The 25,158-nt window shown below is 41.9% G+C and overlaps 1 pseudogene; it reads right to left on the bottom strand.

Moving 5' to 3' along the window:
• The window catches only part of LOC120096933 (uncharacterized), a 98,297-nt pseudogene that overhangs the window by 63,775 nt on the left and 9,364 nt on the right, over positions 1-25,158 (bottom strand).

Genomic DNA, 25,158 nt, shown 5'->3' with positions numbered 1-25,158 from the left:
TAATCACGTATCTGTCTTTATTACCATCCAAGTATATGTAAATAAACCCTTGCTTATTCTTGAACAGTTTAATGTCATAATCCTCAGAACCCACAGATTTCCCTTCTGTTTATTTGTTTGAGACTTTAATCTCCGGTGTGGGGGAACTCTACCCATTTAATATGTAGGTCTTTGTGGTTTGTCTTTGGGACTTCATGTTCATGATGAAGCCTACACATGTATATTATATGTCATGCACACTGACAGCTAGATGTGGAACAGGTATCACATTGCTGTTACAATTATGTCCAAACCACCAACAGAGCCAACATTTTCATACTTCAGTGTTTTAAGAAAAGTTCTTGTAATTTTAGAGGTGAACTGTTTCAGAAGTAATAGGACTAAGTATAAAATATTTTTGAACATTTAAACCTTAAGTTTACATGTAAAATTTGTACTTTGGAAAGTTTAAAGGGGTATAATGCTTTTATAATTGAGAACCTAGTATAATTAGGGAGCATAAAATGCTTCTTAAAATTTAAAGCCAGGGCTTTGATTTTTGAACTTCTGGTTCTCAGGGACACAAGTGATAATAGTAGCACAATATTAACATTCTAATTCTCAACTACAACATATGTATATCATAACACAGACAAGCTAGATATAAATAACCTGTGTGGTTTATTTAGTGAGATTAGTACTGTGTCATTAAAATGAGTTAAAATTTTATATGTGGCAATAAGTTAGAAAACATACTAATGTTTTGATTTGTCCTTGATTAAAATGAGAGTCAGAATCCTAGAGGAGGCCACACTGTTTCGGACAGGACTTGCAGGTGAAGTTGTGGGTCACAGTGTTTTGTGAACAGAAATCTCAGCACTGCCAAGCAGCCTTCATCTCTCTGGCTAAGGAAAATCTTGATTAAATGCTTCCTGTGTCATTTGTCCCATGGTATAATCTGAATGCATTAATCTGCCCCTTGACATAAGCTTGCATGAATGTGAAAGTCTGTTTACTAATGTGAGAGAAGCACTCCTCTAATATTTGAGGTTGGTGTTAATGGTTTCATAACTACCTAAGAAAGAATATTGAACAATAGCTTTGGAAATGAGTGATATGGGAAAGTGGGTTTGTTCATGGACGCTATAAACTCTGTTTACCTCATGAGGCTGTTCTTCCCATGGATGTGTATTGATTTGTAACCAACTGACTCTCACCTCACAAAGCTGGCATTTGCAAATAAAATTAAAAGATGACTTTGTGTTTACTCATAACAAATATGGAACCTCCTCTTTCCTACGAACTATATGTCAATGTCTGTTTACTAAGCTTTCAGATAGAAGACGCTAACACTTTGTGTTAACTTTATATTAGATATTTAATCATGTCTATAAAGACATAAGATGAAAAATGATATGCTGGTTTACTACACTAAATTGTCTGGTCAGTCCTTGGAGGCCCAGCAGCTGAGTCTCCTGCCCTGTCCTCTCTGTGCGCCATCTTCTGGCCCACATTTGTAACTGTAGGAACGACTCTGCACTCTGCAGACTACAGCTCAGGCTGCCTCTTGGGAGATCTGCTGCCCCCCAGAAAATCCAGGAGAGATACCAAAACCCCAATTCCCTGTGTGCTGGGCCCCTAGCAAGCCCAACAGCCCAGAGGTCTACCCCATTCTTTCTGTCCTCCATCTTCCAGTCCATACCTCTACCTGAAAAGCAGATCTGCACTCCATTTCCTGGGCCACAGACTTGCCTGGGAGGCCTAAAGCTACCCAGAGCAACCAGGTCAAACAACCAGAGGCCTCTACCATTACAGAATAGTCTCAGAAAACTGCAGCCACCAGGGACTACCAATCCAGCCAGAAGAACAGAATCAACAGAAGCTAACAAAATATGGTAGCAGCAGAACCCAGCTCTCCTGCTGAGGTAAGTAAAGGATATCTAACTCACGTAAAGAGCAAGGCAATGATCTTAAACCTAATCTTATGAAGGTGATGAAACCTTTATAGATAAAGTAAACAATGCAGGCAAATACAGTCAAGCAGGGGAAGGGAATGAATACAGTTGTGTAAGACCTGAAAGTGGAAATAGAAGCAATAAAGTAAACGCAAACTGAGGCAATCCTGGAGATGGACACACTAGACAAGGGAACAGGAGCTACAGACATAAGCATCATCAACACATTACAAGAGATACACTAAGAATCTCGGTGTAACAAAGAAACTGATATACATGCCAAAGATAATGACAAATCTAAAAATTTCTAACACAAAACATCCAGGAGGTTTAGGACACTATGACAAGACCAAACCTAAGAATAATAGGAATAGAAGGAGAAAATCCCCAGCTCAAAGGTCCAGAAAATAACTTCAACAAAATCATAAAAGAAAAATTACTCTAACTTAAACAAAGAGAGTGTATACATGTATAAGAAGCTCAGAAAACACCAAATGGATTAGATTAGAAATTAAAATCCTCCTGCCACATAATATTCAAAACATTAAATGTACAGAACAAAGAATATTAAAAGCTGCAATGGAAACAGGTCAAGTACCATATGAAGGCAAACTTTCCAAAGTTAACCCGGACTTCTCAACAGAGATTTTAAAAGACAGAAGGGTCTGAACACATGTCATTCTGAACGTAAGGGATCACAGATGTCAGGCAAGACTACTATACCCAGCAAAACTATCAATCACCATAGATGGAGAAATCAAGATATTCTATGACAAAACCAAATTTGAACAATATATTTCTATTAATCCAGTCCTACAGAGGTTACTAGAGGGCACCAAAAATATGGCATTCCTGCCTCTCCAGCTCTGCCATATGCAACCTATGTGGTGTAGCCTTTTGCAGGTTTCATCTGGCTGTACTCCCTATGTGTGCTTCATCTCAGAAGATGGACCACAGATAGTCCTGGCATCTACTGTATTCTGTGGCCCTCTTTCTACCTCCTGTTCCACAGGGTGACCTGAGATCTGAGAGGAGAGTTTCTATTGGAGATGTTCTGTTTAGTACAGAGTGTTCTTCCAAAGTTTATTACTTTCTTCATATTAATTGGCTCAGGGTCTCTCTATTTGTTCCCATTGCTGCAGGAGGAAGCTTCTCTGATGATGGCTGATCAAGGCATTGACCTGTGAGTATAGCAGAATCTGGATAGGAATGATTTTTTTTTTACTTTCCTTAAGCAGAACAGCCATATTTGCTTTTCCCTTTGGTCCCTGGTCAATCTGGTCTCAGGTTCTCGACCACCCAAGCAAACACTGGGTATGAGTTCCATCTCATGGGGTAGAGATCACATCAAGACCCATATTGGCTGGTTAGTCCCACAAGGTTTGTTCCTCTGTTGCACGAGCACATCTTGGATGCAGGTTGACATTATAGGCTGAAGAGTGTGTGGTTGGGTTGTAGTTTAGCTTTTGAAGTGGGGGAGGAGCTGAACACCTTCTAGTAACATGAGCACAGGTCCCTAAGGAGTGAAAACACTATGGAGGCTCTAACTTAACTTCTCCATGTTCACTGGGGGTGTCAGTGCTATCTTCAGCAATGGGGCTTTGCTGTCAGGATATGGAGAACAATCAATTGCCTGAAATATGGTGGGTTGGTTGGAGGTTCCCATGGCATCCTCTTGGCCAACAACTCAAAGAGATGCAATCTATTGCCAGTACTGAAATCTTCATTTGGTGACATGATTGTTGCTCTGTATCCCATTTTGTATTCGTGTTTCTCTCTCTGTGTGTGTGTGTGTGTGTGTGTGTGTGTGTGTGTGTGTGTATGTGTGTGTGTGTGTGTGTGTGCGTGTGTATGAATTTCCTTTAGATCTCATTCACATATGTATATATGTTACAGTTCGTCTATTCTATTCCATACAACCCCTCACATGCCTCTTCATTTTAGCCGTCAGCCCCTGTATTTCTCCCTTTGTTATGTCTTCTCTTTCCCTCTTCATTTGACCTTCCTGTTCCAGACCCTGTCTCTCAGCCACCATTAACTATATATTCTATTTTCCCATTTAATGGAGATCTGCCCCTCTTCTCTCTTCCCTTACTCTTTTCATAACCTGTGGTTATAGAGATTGCAGAATTAACAGCTAACATCCACATATAAATGAATATATAGCATCTTTATAATTCTGGTTCTGAGTTACACTGAAGACTTTTTCTAGATCCATACATTTACCTCTGAATTTCATGATTTCTTTTTCCTTCTTAAGCTGCTAATGGTCCACTGTATAAATGTACCACATTTTTAAATCCATTCATCTGTTAAGAGACAGATATTGGATATTTCCAATCTCTGACTATTATGAATAGAGCATCAATGAACATGGTCGAGCAAGTGCCTCCATAGTAGGATGAAACATTCTTTGCACATACACACAGGAGAGGGATCTTGAGGTAGATGCATTCCCAGCTTCCTGAGGAAGAACCACACTGATTTGCACAGTGGCTACATGACTTTCCATTCCTGTGGGCAGTAGATGTATGCTCCCCCTTCTCCACATCCTAGGCAACATGAGTTGTCACTAGTGTTATTGATCTTAGCCATTCTGAGAGGTGTAAGGTGGAGTCTCAGAGTTTGATTTACATTTCTATGACTACAAGGATGCTAAACATTCCTTTAAGTGTTTCTCAGCCATTTGGGTTTCCTATAGTGAAAATTCTGTTTAGATATGTTCCCTATTTAATTAAGCTATTTACTCCCTTGATATCCTTTTTATGGGGGGGGGGTTAATGTATTTCTGATATCAATCAAGTAGTGTATATATAGTTGGAAATAATTTTTCTCATTTTTAGCCTTCCACTTAAACTATTAATGGCAAATTAGATCATTCTCTATGGGTGGACACAAAAAATTGGCATAAACATTGCAGCAGTTAACAAGATTTATTAAAGTCACTTAATGAAAGATCCATATATAATAATACCTTGTTTACATCAGTAATTTAGGTGAATATACATTAAAATACTCATACTAATTCTTCAAGAACTTCTTACAATGTCTTTTGATCATATTCCTCTCATATGCTCCCCCAAATCTGCTCCTTCTTCTGTGACTCTCAGCTTTGTATCTCTTCTTCATTATTTAATACTCGCAGGGACAGACCCTTAAAGAAAACCTTTCCTCCCTCCAGCAGAAGCCATTACTGTCCATAGTGCATCTGTTTAGTAGTGGGGGCTCCTGGAACCTACTTATTCCATGCTTGAGTGTTACTAACCTGATACTGTGCAGGTGATCAGAGTTGCTGTATGTCATGAGGGCAGGAGACACTGTGTTCCTCTATTCTCCCTGACCTCTGGCTCCTACAGTCTTTCTGCTCCATTTTCCATGATGGTCTTTAGGGCCTTGTGGAAGGGATATAATATAGATATTCCATTAGTCATGGCTGAAATCAGTGAGAAAAATGTATAAAAGAATCAGTGAAATGAAAAGTTGTTTCTTTGAAAACTTTAACAAGATTGGCACACCTCCAGGCAAAGCTAACCAAAAGGAAGAGAATCATAAAAATATCAAAGTTAAAAAGGCAAAGACATTAAGGACATTCAATCCTTCTATAATTTGCATTCTGCCAACTGAAAAAATCTTCCTTTAAATAATTTCTAAATCTTTATGATCTACCAAAATTAAATCAAGACAATGTGAATAATTTTGGAGTCCCATACTAACCAATGACACAAAAACAGTAATTTTCCCTAATAAAGGAAGCCCAGACCAGATGGATTCAGTGTAGAATTTGACCAGATATTTAAAAAACAGATAACACTCCTGCGTTTATTTCTCAAACTAGGAAAAGAAATTCATTCACACGCATTCTTTAAAGTCAGTGTTAACCTATGTTGAGAGAGAGAGGGAGACGGAGGAGAGGAGAGGAGAGGAGAGGGGAGGGGAGGGGAGAGGAGAGGAGAGGAGAGGAGAGGAGAGGAGAGGAGAAGGAATCAGAATCAGTGAAGAGAATGACTTACAGGCCAGTCTTCCTGATGACATATACATACAAATTCTCAATAAAATTCTTGTTAATCAAATTCAAAATCACATAAAAATATCATTCACCACTCTCAAGGTGTCTTCATTCCATCATGCAGATGTGATTTATCGTATACAAGTTGACAAATGTATTCTACCACATAAAACGACTAAAGGACATAAACCATCTGAGCACATTACTGGATGAAAAGGGGGAGAGGGCTTTAACAAAATTCTTTATCCACTCCCGAAAAAGGGACTCTAGGGATGTAGAATATATCTCAACATAATAAAGGCAATGCCCAACAACTGCACAGCTAGCATTCTGAGAAATAGAGAAAAATTCAAAGTAATTCCATTACACGCAGAAATAAGACAAGGCTCTCCATGCTTTAATTCCCTATTCAATACAGTACTTGAAGTCTTAGGAAAAGAAAGAAGACAACTGAAGTTCTAAGGGATACAAATGAAAAGGGGAAAGTCAAATTTTAATTTAGAGATGATATGATTCTACCAAAAAATATCTAAAATCTTATCTCTAAAAAATTAAGTCTCTTAAAGCTGATAAACACATTCATATAAGTATCAGAATGCAAGATTAACACATGAAATTCAGTAGCCTTCCCGAGTACCAATAACAAAAAGTGGGAAGGAATAGTCCACTCAAAATAGTCTTAAAATATATAACAAAACACCCTGGATAAGCACACTTATAAAGCATACTATTAGTAAGAAGACATATGAAATACCCACGATCCATTCTGAATACATATAAGAACTTTCCAGCTGATGTTCTGAAAGACCTTAAAGACTTGAATAAATCAAAGCTTTTATAGTTTTATGGATAAGTAGATAATATAATAAGGTCAGTTTTGATAAATTAATAAAATACAAAAATCATGGTTAGAAAATTTTACTACAATAAATCACCTACTTTTATGAGAGAGAGAGAGAGAGCTTGTTTGGAGGTTCTAGCGGGGGAGCACAGCTACTCGTATACCCTTGACCGAAGACCAGTCCTCCTCTATTCAGGGAAGGTCGTCCTCTTCGACCAAGCGCGCAGCTTCGGGAGGGATGCACATGGAGCGGTGAGGGAGGAAGGGGACACCCGCCTAGCCAGCCAGATCAGCTGAATCAACCCTGGCGATCAATGGGGTGACAGATGTCGCAGCCAGATCGCCCTCACATCCCACCTACTTTTATGAAACTCAGGAATTTGATTATAAATATTCTACTATGGGACAAAAGACAACTTTTAAAGTACAAAGAGCTAACATGTTTACAGATAATTTTAAGGAGAAAAAAACAGGGAGGCAAAAATGTCATCAGATTAAAAAATTGAATAGTTACATAAGCAGTGTGATGTGATTGGCAGAGTGGAGATTTCAATGGATTGCAGTGTCCAGGAACTGTTTGTATTGATCAGAAAGATGAGATTACACACCGGCAGGATGATGAGCTATCAGAGCAGGTCTCAAGAAAATGCCAAATGTTCTAGTTTCCTATTGTTATAGTAAAACATAAAAATGCCAATTTGTAAAATGAAGGTTTTATTCACCTCAGCAGTTACAGTTCATCATCAATGGAATCCAAGGCAAGAACACAAGGCAGCAGCTTGAAAGCAGAGAGGAACTCTGCTTACTCATCTGCTCAGCTACCTTTCTCTATGACCTCTCCTCACCTTACTAGGGCTGAACCACCCACAGTGGGCTAAGTCCCCATACATCAACTGCCATCAAGAAAATGCCAAAGACACAGCCTGCCAGCCATTCTGATGGTGTCAAATGCTTAAGAATGCATCATTTTCTCTCTCTATTCCCAGACCCCGTGGGAGAGAGACCTCACCGCCTGGTCAGGTGGGCACTCCTGAGGCTGCAGAGCAGAAGAGACCACCAACACTGCCCACCCCTGCCCACATCCGTGGCCCAAGAGGAAACTGTATAAGGCCTCTGGGTTCCCGTGGGGGAGGGCCCAGGAGCCGCAGGACCGCTGCACCTGAGACACCGCCGGAACCTGAAGGAAACAGACCGGATAAACAGTTCTCTGCACCCAAATCCCGTGGGAGGGAGAGCTAAACCTTCAGAGAGGCAGACACACCACCGGAACCTGAAGGAAACAGACCGGATAAACAGTTCTCTGCACCCAAATCCCGTGGGAGGGAGAGCTAAACCTTCAGAGAGGCAGACACGCCTGGGAAACCAGAAGAGACTGCACTCTGCACACACATCTCGGACGCCAGAAGAAAACAACAAACGCCATCTGGAACCCTGGTGCACTGAAGCTCCCGGAAATGGTGGCGCAGATCTTCCTGGTTGCTGACGCTGCAGAGAGCTCGTGGGCAGCACCCCGAGAGCAAACTTGAGCCTCGGGACCACAGGTAAGACCAACTTTTCTGCTGCAAGAGACCTGCCTGGTGAACTCGGGACACACAGAGGCAGAATTCCTCTAGGACCAGGCACTTCCTGTGTTTACCGGGAGTCCCACACCCGTGGATCCCAGCCCGCAGAAGCTCTCTGCTCCCAGACCCCGTGGGAGAGAGGCCTCACCGCCTGGTCAGGTGGGCACTCCTGAGGCGCAGAAACCAGAAGAGACTGAACTCAAGACACAGGCCCACAGGAACAGCTGAAGACCTGTAGAGAGGAAAAACTACACGCCCAAAAGCAGAACACTCTGTCCCCATAACTGGCTGAAAGAAAAGAGGAAAACAGGTCTACAGCACTCCTGACACACAGGCTTATAGGACAGTCTAGCCACTGTCAGAAATAGAAGAACAAAGTAACACTAGAGATAATCTGATGGCGAGAGGCAAGCGCAGGAACACAAGCAACAGAAACCAAGACTACATGGCATCATCGGAGCCCAATTCTCCCATCAAAACAAACATGGAATATCCAAACACACCAGAAAAGCAAGATCTAGTTTCAAAATCACATTTGATCATGATGCTGGAGGACTTCAAGAAAGACGTGAAGAACTCCCTTAGAGAAACACAGGAAAACATAAATAAACAAGTAGAAGCCTACAGAGAGGAATCGCAAAAATCCCTGAAAGAATTCCAGGAAAACACAATCAAAAAGTTGAAGGAATTAAAAATGGAAATAGAAGCAATCAAGAAAGAACACATGGAAACAACCCTGGATATAGAAAACCAAAAGAAGAGGCAAGGAGCTGTAGATACAAGCTTCACCAACAGAATACAAGAGATGGAAGAGAGAATCTCAGGAGCAGAAGATTCCATAGAAATCATTGACTCAACTGTCAAAGATAATGTAAAGCGGAAAAAGCTACTGGTCCAAAACATACAGGAAATCCAGGACTCAATGAGAAGATCAAACCTAAGGATAATAGGTATAGAAGAGAGTGAAGACTCCCAGCTCAAAGGACCAGTAAATATCTTCAACAAAATCATAGAAGAAAACTTCCCTAACCTAAAAAAAGAGATACCCATAGGCATACAAGAAGCCTACAGAACTCCAAATAGATTGGACCAGAAAAGAAACACCTCCCGTCACATAATTGTCAAAACACCAAACGCACAAAATAAAGAAAGAATATTAAAAGCAGTAAGGGAAAAAGGTCAAGTAACACATAAAGGCAGACCTATCAGAATCACACCAGACTTCTCGCCAGAAACTATGAAGGCCAGAAGATCCTGGACAGATGTCATATGGACCCTAAGAGAACACAAATGCCAGCCCAGGTTACTATATCCTGCAAAACTCTCAATTAACATAGATGGAGAAACCAAGATATTCCATGACAAAACCAAATTTACACAATATCTTTCTACAAATCCAGCACTACAAAGGATAGTAAATGGTAAAGCCCAACATAAGGAGGCAAGCTATACCCTAGAAGAAGCAAGAAACTAATCGTCTTGGCAACAAAACAGAGAGAAGAAAAGCGCACAAACATAACCTCACATCCAAATATGAATATAACAGGAAGCAATAATCACTATTCCTTAATATCTCTCAACATCAATGGCCTCAGCTCCCCAATAAAAAGACATAGATTAACAAACTGGATACTCAACGAGGACCCTGCATTCTGCTGCCTACAGGAAACACACCTCAGAGAAAAAGACAGACACTACCTCAGAGTGAAAGGCTGGAAAACAACTTTCCAAGCAAATGGTCGGAAGAAGCAAGCTGGAGTAGCCATTCTAATATCAGATAAAATCAATTTTCAACTAAAAGTCATCAAAAAAGATAAGGAAGGACACTTCATATTCATCAAAGGAAAAATCCACCAAGATGAACTCTCAATCCTAAATATCTATGCCCCAAATACAAGGGCACCTACATACGTAAAAGAAACCTTACTAAAGCTCAAAACACACATTGCACCTCACACAATAATAGTGGGAGATTTCAACACCCCACTCTCATCAATGGACAGATCATGGAAACTGAAATTAAACAGAGACGTAGACAGACTAAGAGAAGTCATGAGCCAAATGGACTTAACGGATATTTATAGAACATTCTATCCTAAAGCAAAAGGATATACCTTCTTCTCACCTCCTCATGGTACTTTCTCCAAAATTGACCATATAATTGGTCAAAAAACGGGCCTCAACAGGTACAGAAAGATAGAAATAATCCTATGCGTGCTATCAGACCACCACGGCCTAAAACTGGTCTTCAATAACAATAAGGGAAGAATGCCCACATATACGTGGAAATTGAACAATGCTCTACTCAATGATAACCTGGTCAAGGAAGAAATAAAGAAAGAAATTAAAAACTTTTTAGAATTTAATGAAAATGAAGGTACAACATACCCAAACTTATGGGCCACAATGAAAGCTGTGCTAAGAGGAAAACTCATAGCGCTGAGTGCCTGCAGAAAGAAACAGGAAAGAGCATATGTCAGCAGCTTGACAGCACACCTAAAAGCTCTAGAACAAAAAGAAGCAAATACACCCAGGAGGAGTAGAAGGCAGGAAATAATCAAACTCAGAGCTAAAATCAACCAAGTAGAAACAAAAAGGACCATAGAAAGAATCAACAGAACCAAAAGTTGGTTCTTTGAGAAAATCAACAAGATAGATAAACCCTTAGCCAGACTAATGAGAGGACACAGAGAGTGTGTCCAAATTAACAAAATCAGAAATGAAAAGGGAGACATAACTACAGATTCAGAGGAAATTCAAAAAATCATCAGATCTTACTATAAAAACCTATATTCAACAAAACTTGAAAATCTGCAGGAAAGGGACAATTTCCTAGACAGATACCAGGTACCGAAGTTAAATCAGGAACAGATAAACCAATTAAACAACCCCATAACTCCTAAGGAAATAGAAGCAGTCATTAAAGGTCTCCCAACCAAAAAGAGCCCAGGTCCAGATGGGTTTAGTGCAGAATTCTATCAGACCTTCGTAGAAGACCTCGTACCAATATTATCCAAACTATTCCACAAAATTAAAACAGATAAAGCACTACCGAATTCCTTCTATGAAGCCACAATTACTCTTATACCTAAACCACACAAAGACCCAACAAAGAAAGAGAACTTCAGACCAATTTCCCTTATGAACATCGACGCAAAAATACTCAATAAAATTCTGGCAAACCGAATCCAAGAGCACATCAAAACAATCATCCACCATGATCAAGTAGGCTTCATCCCAGGCATGCAGGGATGGTTTGTTTTTTTTTTTTTTTCCGGAGCTGGGGACCGAACCCAGGACCTTGCGCTTCCTAGGCAAGCGCTCTACCACTGAGCTAAATCCCCAACCCCGCAGGGATGGTTTAATATACGGAAAACCATCAACGTGATCCATTATATAAACAAACTGAAAGAACAAAACCACATGATCCTTTCATTAGATGTTGAGAAAGCATTTGACAAAATTCAACACCCCTTCATGATAAAAGTCCTGGAAAGAATAGGAATTCAAGGCCCATATCTAAACATAGTAAAAGCCATATACAGCAAACCAGTTGCTAACATTAAACTAAATGGAGAGAAACTTGAAGCAATCCCACTAAAATCAGGGACTAGACAAGGCTGCCCACTCTCTCCCTACTTATTCAATATAGTTCTTGAAATTCTAGCCAGAGCAATCAGAGAACAAAAGGAGGTCAAGGGGATACAGATCGGAAAAGAAGAAGTCAAAATATCACTATTTGCAGATGATATGATAGTATATTTAAGTGATCCCAAAAGTTCCACCAGAGAACTACTAAAGCTGATAAACAACTTCAGCAAAGTGGCTGGGTATAAAATTAACTCAAATAAATCAGTAGCCTTCCTCTACACAAAAGAGAAACAAGCCGAGAAAGAAATTAGGGAAACGACACCCTTCATAATAGACCCAAATAATATAAAGTACCTTGGTGTGACTTTAACCAAGCAAGTAAAAGATCTGTACAATAAGAACTTCAAGACACTGAAGAAAGAAATTGAAGAAGACCTCAGAAGATGGAAAGATCTCCCATGCTCATGGATTGGCAGGATTAATATAGTAAAAATGGCCATTTTACCAAAAGCAATCTACAGATTCAATGCAATCCCCATCAAAATACCAATCCAATTCTTCAAAGAGTTAGGCAGAACAATTTGCAAATTCATCTGGAATAACAAAAAACCCAGGATAGCTAAAACTATCCTCAACAATAAAAGGACTTCAGGGGGAATCACTATCCCTGAACTCAAGCAGTATTACAGAGCAATAGTGATAAAAACTGCATGGTATTGGTACAGAGACAGACAGATAGACCAATGGAATAGAATTGAAGACCCAGAAATGAACCCACACACCTATGGGCACTTGATTTTTGACAAAGGAGCCAAAACCATCAAATGGAAAAAAAGATAGCATTTTCAGCAAATGGTGCTGGTTCAACTGGAGGTCAACATGTAGAAAAATGCAGATCGATCCATGCTTATCACCCTGTACAAAGCTTAAGTCCAAGTGGATCAAGGACCTCCACATCAAACCAGACACACTCAAACTAATAGAAGAAAAACAAGGGAAGCATCTGGAACACATGGGCACTGGAAAAAATTTCCTGAACAAAACACCAATGGCTTATGCTCTAAGATCAAGAATCGACAAAAAAGTGCAAAGCTTCTGTAAGGCAAAGGACACTGTGGTTAGGACAAAATGGCAACCAACAGATTGGGAAAAGATCTTTACCAATCCTACAACAGATAGAGGCCTTATATCCAAAATATACAAAGAACTCAAGAAGTTAGACCGCAGGGAAACAAATAACCCTATTAAAAAATGGGGTTCAGAGCTAAACAAAGAATTCACAGCTGAGGAATGCCGAATGGCTGAGAAACACCTAAAGAAATGTTCAACATCTTTAGTCATAAGGGAAATGCAAATCAAAACAACCCTGAGATTTCACCTCACACCAGTGAGAATGGCTAAGATCAAAAACTCAGGGGACAACAGATGCTGGCGAGGATGTGGAGGAAGAGGAACACTCCTCCATTGTTGGTGGGATTGCAAACTGGTACAACCATTCTGGAAATCAGTCTGGAGAACCCTCAGAAAATTGGACATTGAATTGCCTGAGGATCCAGCTATACCTCTCTTGGTCATATACCCAAAAGATGCCCCAACATATAAAAAAGACACGTGCTCCACTATGTTCATTGCAGCCTTATTTATAATAGCCAGATGCTGGAAAGAACCCAGATGCCCTTCAACAGAGGAATGGATACAGAAAATGTGGTACATCTACACAATGGAATATTACTCAGCTATCAAAAACAACGACTTTATGAAATTCGTAGGCAAATGGTTGGAACTGGAAAACATCATCCTGAGTGAGCTAACCCAATCACAGAAAGACATACATGGTATGCACTCATTGATAAGTGGCTATTAGCCCAAATGCTTGAATTACCCTAGATGCCTAGAACAAATGAAACTCAAGACGGATGATCAAAATGTGAATGCTTCACTCCTTCTTTAAAAGGGGAACAAGAATACCCTTGGCAGGGAAGAGAGAGGCAAAGATTAAAACAGAGACTGAAGGAACACCCATTCAGAGCCTGCCCCACATGTGGCCCATACATATATAGCCACGCAATTAGACAAGATGGATGAAGCAAAGAAGTGCAGACCGACAGGAGCCGGATGTAGATTGCTCCTGAGAGACACAGCCAGAATACAGCAAATACAGAGGCGAATGCCAGCAGCAAACCACTGAACTGAGAATAGGACCCCCGTTGAAGGAATCAGAGAAAGAACTGGAAGAGCTTGAAGGGGCTCGAGACTCCATATGTACAACAATGCCAAGTAACCAGAGCTTCCAGGGACTAAGCCCCTACCCAAAGACTATACATGGACTGACCCTGGACTCTGACCTCATAGGTAGCAATGAATATTCTAGTAAGAGCACCAGTGGAAGGGGAAGCCCTGGGTCCTGCTAAGACTGAACCCCCAGTGAACTAGACTGGTGGGGGGAGGGCGGCAATGGGGGGAGAGTTGGGAGGGGAACACCCATAAGGAAGGGGAGGGGGGAGGGGGATGTTTGCCCGGATACCGGGAAAGGGAATAACACTCGAAATGTATATAAGAAATACTCAAGTTAATAAAAAAAAATGGGGTTCAGAGCTAAACAAAGAATTCACAGCTGAGGAATGCCGAATGGCTGAGAAACACCTAAAGAAATGTTCAACATCTTTAGTCATAAGGGAAATGCAAATCAAAACAACCCTGAGATTTCACCTCACACCAGTGAGAATGGCTAAGATCAAAAACTCAGGTGACAGCAGATGCTGGCGAGGATGCGGAGAAAGAAGAACACTCCTCCATTGTTGGTGGGATTGCAGACTGGTACAACCATTCTGGAAATCAGTCTGGAGGTTCCTCAGAAAATTGGACATTGAACTTCCTGAGGATCCAGCTATACCTCTCTTGGGCATATACCCAAAAGATGCCCCAACATATAAAAAAGACACGTGCTCCACTATGTTCATTGCAGCCTTATTTATAATAGCCAGAAGCTGGAAAGAACCCAGATGCCTTTCAACAGAGGAATAGATACAGAAAATGTGGTACATCTACACAATGGAATACTACTCAGCTATCAAAAACAATGACTTTATGAAATTCGTAGGCAAATGGTTGGAACTGGAAAACATCATCCTGAGTGAGCTAACCCAATCACAGAAAGACATACATGGTATGCACTCATTGATAAGTGGCTATTAGCCCAAATGCTTGAATTACCCTAGATGCCTAGAACAAATGAAACTCAAGACGGATGATCAAAATGTGAATGCTTCACTCCTTCTTTAAAAGGGGAACAAGAATACCCTTGGCAGGGAAGAGAGAGGCAAAGATTAAAACAGAGACTGAAGGAACACCCATTCAGAGCCTGCCCCACATGTGGCCCATACATATACAGCCACCCAATTAGACAAGATGGATGAAGCAAAGAAGTGCAGACCGACAGGAGCTGGATGTAGATCGCTCCTGAGAGACACAGCCAGAATACAGCAAATACAGAGGCGAATGCCAGCAGCAAACCACTGAACTGAGAATAGGACCCCCGTTGAAGGAATCAGAGAAAGAACTGGAAGATCTTGAAGGGGCTCGAGACCCCATATGTACAACAATGCCAAGCAACCAGAGCTTCCAGGGACTAAGCCACTACCTAAAGACTATACATGGACTGACCCTGGACTCTGACCTCATAGGTAGCAATGAATATCCTAATAAGAGCACCAGTGGAAGGGGAAGCCCTGGGTCCTGCTAAGACTGAACCCCCAGTGAACTAGACTGTTGGGGGGAGGGCGGCAATGGGGGGAGGGTTGGGAGGGGAACACCCATAAGGAAGGGGAGGGGGAGGGGGATGTTTGCCCGGAAACCAGGAAAGGGAATAACACTCGAAATGTATATAAGAAATACTCAAGTTAATAAAAAAAATTAAAAAAAAAAGAATGCATCATTTAGACAGCTACAATCAGCTATTACAGCAAGGTATAAAAAGAAAATACAAACCTTAGCCTACTCCAGATAAAAGTAACCCTTCATGAATAGAATTTGAGGTCAAGAGTGAAGATTTAGGTGAAGAAGAAATTAGAAGGAATCATGCCAGAAAATTACACTGTATTTCAAATAAGTGACAACAAGCCAAAGCCACAAATAAAGTGTTGGTAACTTTGACTCCTTGAAACCTCTTCTGGAGGCTGCAGGGTGGATGCAGGCATGGTTGTTGGCTGGCAGCACCATGGACCATCCAGAGTTTTGGTGGAGGATTTTCCATCAGAAGCCTTAGCCTTACTACAGAGGCTAGGACCCAAGTACTACTCAGAGGTAGTCAATTGGAGGCCAGATCCTGTGCAGGAGTCCATTTAGCCTTGACTTGGGGATGGTTCTAACTCATTTCAGAGTCCTAGATATTGCAAGCTTCTAGAACACCACAAGAGCCATTGTCTAACACCAATATTGTCTGCTGTGCCCACAGTCACCATGGTAATATCAGTGGTGAGCATCACAGTATGATTTGTTTCTCTTTCCTGGTGTTGCTGCCTCCAAACCCTGTTTCTTTAACTCACAGAGAAGCTTCAAATAAAACAATGAACAATTTTTGCATTGAAAGCAATTGGTTGCTTGTACAGGTAGTTTACAATGGAGGCCTCAAGCAGTCTTCCCTCCATCTTCCTGGTTTAGCAAGGAGGTTGTTTGCTTTTGCTTTTGCATTTCATTTCACTTTGGTGATTTTTTTATTTTATTTTGTTTTGTTTTTCTTTTTGTTCTATTCTTTTTAGGATGCATAGAGTGATCAAGAAGGGGTATGAAGAAGTTCAAGTTCAAATTCAAATGGCCAGAAAGACCCAGTCTTTCTGACAGGTCCACTGTGTTTGCTTCATAAAGGCTTTTTTCCTTTTGCCTTAACTGTTACCAATTTCCACTCTCTTGGATTCTTTTTTCCAGGCATATATATCATATATATATATATATATATATATATATATTCAATTTTTTAATTGTAAAAAATGGCCTGAGTTTTTGTCATCGTTTTCTAACTGCTCCATTTCCTACCCAAAACCATAGACAGGTATTGAGTCCTGTAGGGTGTGGTTTTGATGCTTAGATCAGAAATCTGTCTGTGAATACTGAAGGTCTTGTTCCCAAATTGATTCTTGATAGTTCAATAAAGATGCTAATCAGCTGGGTGGCATAGGCAGGACTTCTAGTTTCCCTGCAGGCAGACTGCTAGATGCAAGGGAGTAGAAAAGATTTGATACTTCAGAGGGAATAAGAGCCACCAGCCATGTGAGATCTAGGGTTGAGTGGCCATTGGTGGCCTCCCAGACTGTGCCTGGTGTAGCAGGCAGGAGGTTAGAAACACAATAAGTTGAGAGCAGAGGTCATGCACTATAGGAAGCCAATGGCAGAGGAATCAGCCGTGAGCTGAGGACACAACACTAGTTTCTCCCTTCTTCCTAAGGACCTTTGACTTCTAGGCAAAAAGAGTAAAAGCCATGAGTTCTTAGGAAAACAGCTGTGCCCTTCCCAACAACTGGCTTCTGGAATAGAGAAAGTAATGATGTAAAGTCTCTCACTTCCAGGAACCATAACAAGCAGGGAAGTCCAGTTGCTTCAGAGAGGCTCTTAGCTCCTGATTCCCATACCTGGAAGGTTCAGCTCAAGGCTATCTCTTCAAGGAAGCTCCTCATCCTCTGCCCAGGACTCACTGAGCTTTCCCAAGGACCATTTATTTCTTCCTTTTTTACACCAGGACAGAAAGCCAGCTTCCTTCTCCCCATCTCTGATTTCCTCATGCTCTCCATTCTCCCTCCCAAAAGGCCTGCTTACCCTGGACAACAGGCCAATTAGTGAACCCTAGAGGCACTGCAGGAATATCCAAGAGGCAGCTAGTGTCACCATTACACTTGTGACATCACAGAAGACGCCAGGGCTCTCCTGGATACAAGAGATTGTTCAGGGAAGGGACTGCTGATGACGTCACTGGGAACTGCCATGGCCAACCTGCTAACCAGCTTTCCTTACGGTGACCAGATTCTGGGGTGCCATCTCCAGGAGCCTCCCCGTGACACACTGGAACCCTTTCCGTACCTCCTCTGTCCGAAGCTAGAGATTTCTCTTTGCTTCATTAGTGGTCACTCGTTCTGAATGGGGAGAGGTGGTCAGGGGCTTGGCTTGGGTAGACAAGATCTAGTGACATGGGGTGGAGGAGATTCTTCTGGACGATTGTTCTATTCCATGTCCATTCCTGAGACATACAGTCCAATTGGCTAGGTTTTCCCTGTTTCCCAAAGGCCAGGATTTTCCCTCCAAACCTTTAATTTAATGAATACTGTATTACATTTTCTTATTGTGCATGCCTTGAAAGGGAACTTTATATATATATATATATAGAGAGAGAGAGAGAGAGAGCTATAGATATATAGATATATATGTGGATGTGTACTCAAAAAAATCTGTTTTGCAATTCTATTTTTTGCAATGATCATGGCAACATCGGGGCCCAGCTACACAGTGAATATAAAAGTGTAAATGCTGTATACCTAGTTCAAACGATAAACTTCCAAATCATTACTTTCTCCAAAATAACCAGACATCAGTGAGCCAAGGACAACATGGACTGTAGATTGCTGTTCTGTAGTCCCATTAGATACCACTTCTCTAATATTTACCTTCCTGAGTTCCCAGGGCCAGGCCTGAGGATGTTGGAGGTTTTAACATGATCCCATATTCTTTCCAAACATAAGATTCAGGAGGAAGGGCAGGAAGTGGAAGGGCCTGAGGTCTGGTGAAACCTCAGCATTAATGGGTCCATAAGTTCAGGAGGGAGTCTATTTGGCATTGTCATCTGTGGCTTCTATGTTCTTAGTTGTACTCCATGTTAAAATTCCACCTAACCTCATAGCTGTAAGAATGTAAAAAAAAAAATCACCACGTAGGTCCTTTGCAAATTGATTTCATTGTCCTTTTTGATACCCACTTGGCTCATGCATTTTCACTACCACTAGGCCCAAACAAGGGGATATTGGTAGAGTTAGAGGTCCACTGGGTCTCTCTAATAGCACAAGGAATAGATTTTATGGAAAACTGGAGGGCAGGATTTCAAGAATGAAATGGTTATAGAGTTCTGCCAACTGCTGATCTCTGAGCCTTAGAAGCAATGAGGCATATATTCTAAACATAATATAATATGGATGAATCCCTCCCTCATGGAGTACAGCAGGCACAAAATAAGAAACCAGCCTATCCCCCCCTTCCCTGGACTCTACTGAGAGTTTTCATAGTGTTTCCTTTAACGTCTTGTTCATTATTTCCACCTGCCCATAATTCTGAGATATAGTTGCACAATAAAGATTCCAAACTATGCATAAAGCTTTGATTATTAAATCAGAGGTTTTTGCTATGAATGTTGGGCTATTATATGACTGCATTCCTAGTGAGTGGCAAATTTAGGGGGAAGTTTCTAGAAGAGCCTTCTAGTTGCTCTCTCAGCAGCTTCAGTCTGTTGGAGAAGCTTCTACTCACCAGAGCAGCTATCAATAAACACAAGCATGTACTTTATCCTACTCTAGCAGGCCACGTGTCAGTTAATTCAGGTTCCCATAATTCACCATAGTGTTGGCCGCTCGTATGGAATCCCTTCTGGGTAAATGATCTCTTTTTATTTACGTAAGTACAAACCCTGACATCTGGCTTAGACATCTCCTACCCAGGCTGTCCAGTGTAGGTAGAACATACCTTGGTTTTGGCAACTCAGAGAGTTCTGTGGACCCAAGACAAGTAGCCTGGTAAAGCTGAGTTACCAGAAACCTGCCAATTCTTTCTGGAAGAATGATCTTTCCCTCTGGTATTCACCACCAACCTATAGCTTTATGCTATCTGTTTGATTCTTTTGCCACCTCAGCTCTGGGTTATACCATGGAGCCTCAGGTAGCAGTGGATCCATTATGTCACCAGAAGGTCAGTAGGCCCCACAGGTCTTAGGGCCACTTGTTGGGAAGCTAGGTCAGTGAGCCAGTTACCTTTAGTTTCAAGGCAGTCGTCACTTTGCTGTCCTTAGCAGTGAAGCATAGCAAATCATAGGGGAAGCCAAATATCATCTTGGAGAGCCAAGACTTCCTCTACGTTCTTAATGTCCTTTCCTCAGCAGCGAGGTTCCCTTTTTTCTGTATATTGCACCATAGACGTGTGTAGTATCAAAAGCATAATGACTGTCCATGTACAAGATGACAGGCTTCCCTTTTCCCCGTTTGACCTTCCGAGTCAGAGTGATGAATCAGTTCTGTTCTCTGGGCATGGGTACCTGGCCCTAAGGCTTGGGTCCAAATCATTTCCATTACAATAACTGTTGAAACTCCTGTCTACCTAGCTCCACGTTTAATGAAGGTCCTCCCCACCCTGTTGACTAATGCATCAGTGTCTTTCATTGGGTGGGGTTTGGAGAGTGTCCATTTGGTCTGGCCAGATAAATTGGACCATTGTTGTTACCTCAGGACAGTCATTGATGAACACTTGTGGGTCTTCATCACGCAAGAGGGAAACAGGATTTATGGTAGTGGGTTTTTCAAACTATACTCCAGGATGGTTCAGGAATAGGGCTTGTTACTGTGTCACAGGGGCATTAAGAAGCCAGGGTTCTGGTCTTCTGTGGAGGAAGGCTTCAACTGTCTGGGGTGATGGGAGTATAAGGTACTGACCCACAGTTAACTTCTCTGCTTCTTTCACTAGAATAGGGGTAGCCACCATAGCCTTTAGACAAGGGATCCATCCTGAGGCTACAGAGTCCTACTGCTTGGACAGGTGTCCTACAAGGTGTTTTCATGGCCCCAAAGTGTTTGTTTAAATTCCACTTGCAGTGCCTTTTCATCTGTTTCCTGGACAAAGAGATGAAAAGGTTTTGAATGGCCTCGAAGGGCAAGGGCTGGAGCCAAAATCAGCTATGTGTAAGTATCAAACTCCATTCATTCTGTATCCACGAAGATCAGGGCCCAGTCCCCTCATTTGTGCTGGGGTATAGAAGCTTTGCTATTTCTGTAAACCCTGGTATCCAGGCAGAGCAATACCCAACCACACCAAGAATCTCTCAAGCCTGTCTTTTAGTCTTTGGAGTTGGAAACAGAAGGATAACAGCAACCTTTCTCTGATATGGGCTGCTTTTGCCTTCCCCTGCTCTTTGCCAAGATAGGTGCCCTCTTATATACAAAAATTAACTTTCATAGCTGACACTTGTTAGCTCAGTGGTTATAACTCTTAGAGAAGTCCCTCAGTGGCCCTTGTTCAATTTATTTTAGTTTCAGAAGAGAGGAGGAGGTCATCTATATGTCGTAAAAGTGTGGACCTGGCAAACTTCTGAGGCCAGTATGAAACAGGACTAGAGGTTTTTGAAATCCTTGGGAGAATAGGGTCTAAGTTATTTGCCCACTTTTACCTCCCTCCGGAACTGTCATTCAAAATTTAATTTGATCTCCTCTGCCTATGGGAGCCTGAAGAATTCATCTTTCAATTCCAAGACAGTCTACCCATTTTTCTCTGGAGGATTGAGACTCATGAGAGTATATGAGTTTGGAACTGTGGGGTGGATAGTCTCTACCCTCTAATGCAATTCCCTCAGATCTTAGATAGTATATATAATCAGTAGTCCCAGTTTCTTCTCAGGTAACAGCAACGTACTCCAAGGAGACTGTCAGGATGTCAGGATGCCCATCTCCTTAAGCTGGTAATATGGACTGCAACTCTCCCTTTGCTTCCACAGTGATTGTGCATCATTGAATCTGCATAGGCCCAGATGAACTGGTTAGTTGAACAATCATAAGACTGTGTTGTAAGGTCAGTCCTGGATGGTTAGATTTTGCCTATACACCTAGGATTCTTTGCTTCAAATCTGAAAGATAGTCTAACCATATCTTTTGTTTGGGAGCAGGACTTTCAGGTAGAAGCTATTCTTTTGGTAAACAGAAACAATGTTTCTGTCATTAGTATCTAGAAGTCTCACTGTGTCTCATTCTTAGAGAAGATGATGGTTGCTCTCAGTTTATGCAAGAGGTCTCCTGCCTGGAGGGAACAGAGGGGAGTAGGGGCAATCAGACATGATCAATAACAGATGGGTTATTATCCCCTTGCCTATGTCAATGGAATATTTGGTGCTTTAGGGACAGTAGGGAGGTTTTCCTTTGCTACTTTGACTGCATTTTTTTTTTGAGGCCATATTTACACATTTTATTTTTTTATTCTCAAACATGCATATAAATGAAAAGCTTCTCTCTAAATGCAGATAAGCCTTTACCTATCATGTGGTATTATTTACATCACAAAACACTGTCATATGAAAATCAGCACATAGCTCTGAAGCACATAGACTGTTAGTAAGGAGTATCTTTCTACTCACACAGACCGAAGGTGGGAAGTTCAGACCTAGGCTGTCCCTTGCTTTCTACCCTTGAAAGGTAAATAGGAACACATGTTCAAAGATGAAGCAGAAATGTGGAAGCTACACGACCTCCTTTAGACACATCTACAGGTCCCTGGGCCCCAGCAAGGCCCCGCCCACAAAGTCAGTGTAGTTTGCTTCTCAAAGGAAGAAGAGAGGTAACAGTTGAACAAAACTGCAAAGCTGAAGAAAAAGATAAGATGATCAAACTACTGAGCAAGAGGGGGTGGTCGATGGGAATGTCTGTGATGCGATGATGTCTACCCAGAAGGATGTACATAACTGGAAGTAACTCGTCATTTTTAAAGGGGCAGAGACGCCACCCCTTTATGGGGTCCGGGCTTCTGGGGCTCACTGTATTTAATAACCTCACCCCGGAAGATATTAGTGTCCTCAGGAAATGCCCCAGAAAGTTCAAAGCTTGGTTTTTCTTTAAAGGGCACCTCTTTGCTTTTGTTACCAGCAGGGCAAGGGATCACCTCCTGAGTCTCAGCGCCAGCACTCTCATTCTGCTGGCGGTGCTCCTGGTGCCTGGCATTATTAAAGTCTCTCTCTTCTTCCTGGGCTGGCAGGATCTGGCTGTCTTTATCCCAATCCTGCCCAGGGCAGAGCTCCTCCTTTGGCGGGGATGGCCACAGTGCCAGTCTCCATTGTTGTTCCACACTCCCCTGTGCTCCTGTCCTGAAAACTCTCTGTGCTGCCTATCCTCTTGTCCTCTCCATGGATAGTCCTCACATTCACTTTGACCTTGGAGTAGTGGGGCCTCTGGCTTCTCTTAGTCCGAGGAGACTTGCTACTTCTCCCAGAGGACTTGCTTTTCTTTTTGGCTGGGGACTGGTCGCTCGCTCTCTGTGCTTGGCTCCCCCGGTGACCAGCGCAGCCCAACCAGTGGCAGGCAGGGGCTGGCTACCAGCTGGAGCGTTGGCAACAGGTTCAGAGCTCACACATTTCTGCTTCACTAAGGTTGCCAAAGCGTCCGCTGACCTGTGTTGCCACCTGCTGCTTCGCTCCTGCTCATTCTCCCCACAACCCCACCACCCTCCAACTTCATCCTGCAGCCTGGCCCAGAATTCGCCTCCACAGTCCTTTGAGACACTTGAGCCAAAAACAAAACAAAACAAACAAACAAACAAACAAACAAACAAAAAAAGACTGCAATCTTTTGATCAGGCAATTGCCCTTGTAGATTACTGAGGACTGATTATGTTGATCTAGTGATCATTAAGAAATCAATTGCTTTCCCACAATTTTAAGTTTATACTAGGGGTATAGTAGCTGGGGCCCCACCACTTTTCTAACTGTGGTAGTTGCTGGACCTTTTACTTCCAATTACAGCGCTTACTTTTCCAGTGTACACTTTCCTTGCAGGAGGCACATTGGTCTTTCTCCAATGGTGGCTTCGTTGTCACCTAGCCCTTTTCTTCTTTGTTTCACCAGACTGGTTTATTATACAGATTTTCTCTTAGTGTTGCCACTATGGCCTTGGTAAATCTCTTGTCCCTCTGGCTCTCAATCCAATCTCTATTGTCACACTCATTTTGAGCTACCTACAACCAGATATTAGTGCTTGTTTAAGCACAAGTAATAAAGAGATAAGGTTTTAGCAATAAAACAGCAATAGTTAATAAAGAGTTAACTTTCAGTGCTTGGTGAAGAACAGAAAAATGATATTACAATTATAAAATAGTTACAGCATGTAATAAAGCATTTATAAAGTATAATAAAACACATTAATAAAGTTTAATAAAGCACAGAGATTTATAATATAAAAATACAGCACAAAGAAATAATGGGTAATGAACAGAGGGTTAAAGAGAAAAGAAGGCAGTGGTTTTCAGCCACAGAATAAGCAAGAGAGTATTAAGTTTCCAGAAGCCTCTATTACAGTTAGAGACAGTTACAAGGCCAGAGATCATTAAATAGTCTTTTGGCCTTTTGTCCCATTCTGTGTCCCATTTCAGCTTGTTTACTTAAGGCTGGGTAGACCCCAGAAGTCCTTAGAACATAAAAAGTTTAAGAACTGCTGCCTTAGACTAGTGTGCAGAGTCCTGATACCATACTTCCTGATAACTTGCAATATTCAGTAGGTAATAACAATAAATGTATTAGTAACAATACTAATGTTAGTAAGGCTAGACACTGGGTTCTGTGGTATGCAGATGAAAGAACAAATCAAAGAACCCCAAATTGGGGAGACTCTCGCTCCAGTCTCGGGATGGCGGCATGCCCCAGGAAACTCGAGAAGCTGATCTTGATGTAACAGCAAGAGGAAGTTTTTTTTTTTTTTGACTTTTTTTTTTTTTTATTAACTTGAGTATTTCTTATATACATTTCGAGTGTTATTCCCTTTCCCGGTTTCCGGGCAAACATCCCCCTCCCCCCTCCCCTTCCTTATGGGTGTTCCCCTCCCAACCCTCCCCCCATTGCCGCCCTCCCCCCATAGACTAGTTCACTGAGGGTTCAGTCTTAGCAGGACCCAGGGCTTCCCCTTCCACTGGTGCTCTTACTAGGATATTCATTGCTACCTATGGGGTCAGAGTCCAGGGTCAGTCCATGTATAGTCTTTAGGTAGTGGCTTAGTCCCTGGAAGCTCTGGTTGCTTGGCATTGTTGTACTTTTGGGGTCTCGAGCCCCTTCAAGCTCTTCCAGTTCTTTCTCTGATTCCTTCAATAGGGGACCTATTCTCAGTTCAGTGGTTTGCTGCTGGCATTCGCCTCTGTATTTGCTGTATTCTGGCTGTGTCTCTCAGGAGCGATCTACATCCGGCTCCTGTCGGTCTGCACTTCTTTGCTTCATCCATCCCGTCCAATTGGGTGGCT

The sequence above is a fragment of the Rattus norvegicus genome, chromosome 15, assembly GCF_036323735.1.
Source record: "Rattus norvegicus strain BN/NHsdMcwi chromosome 15, GRCr8, whole genome shotgun sequence".
Classification (NCBI taxonomy): Eukaryota; Metazoa; Chordata; class Mammalia; order Rodentia; family Muridae; genus Rattus; species Rattus norvegicus.
Note: the sequence above shows the minus strand (reverse complement) of the source record. Positions and strands in the feature narration are given on the sequence as shown.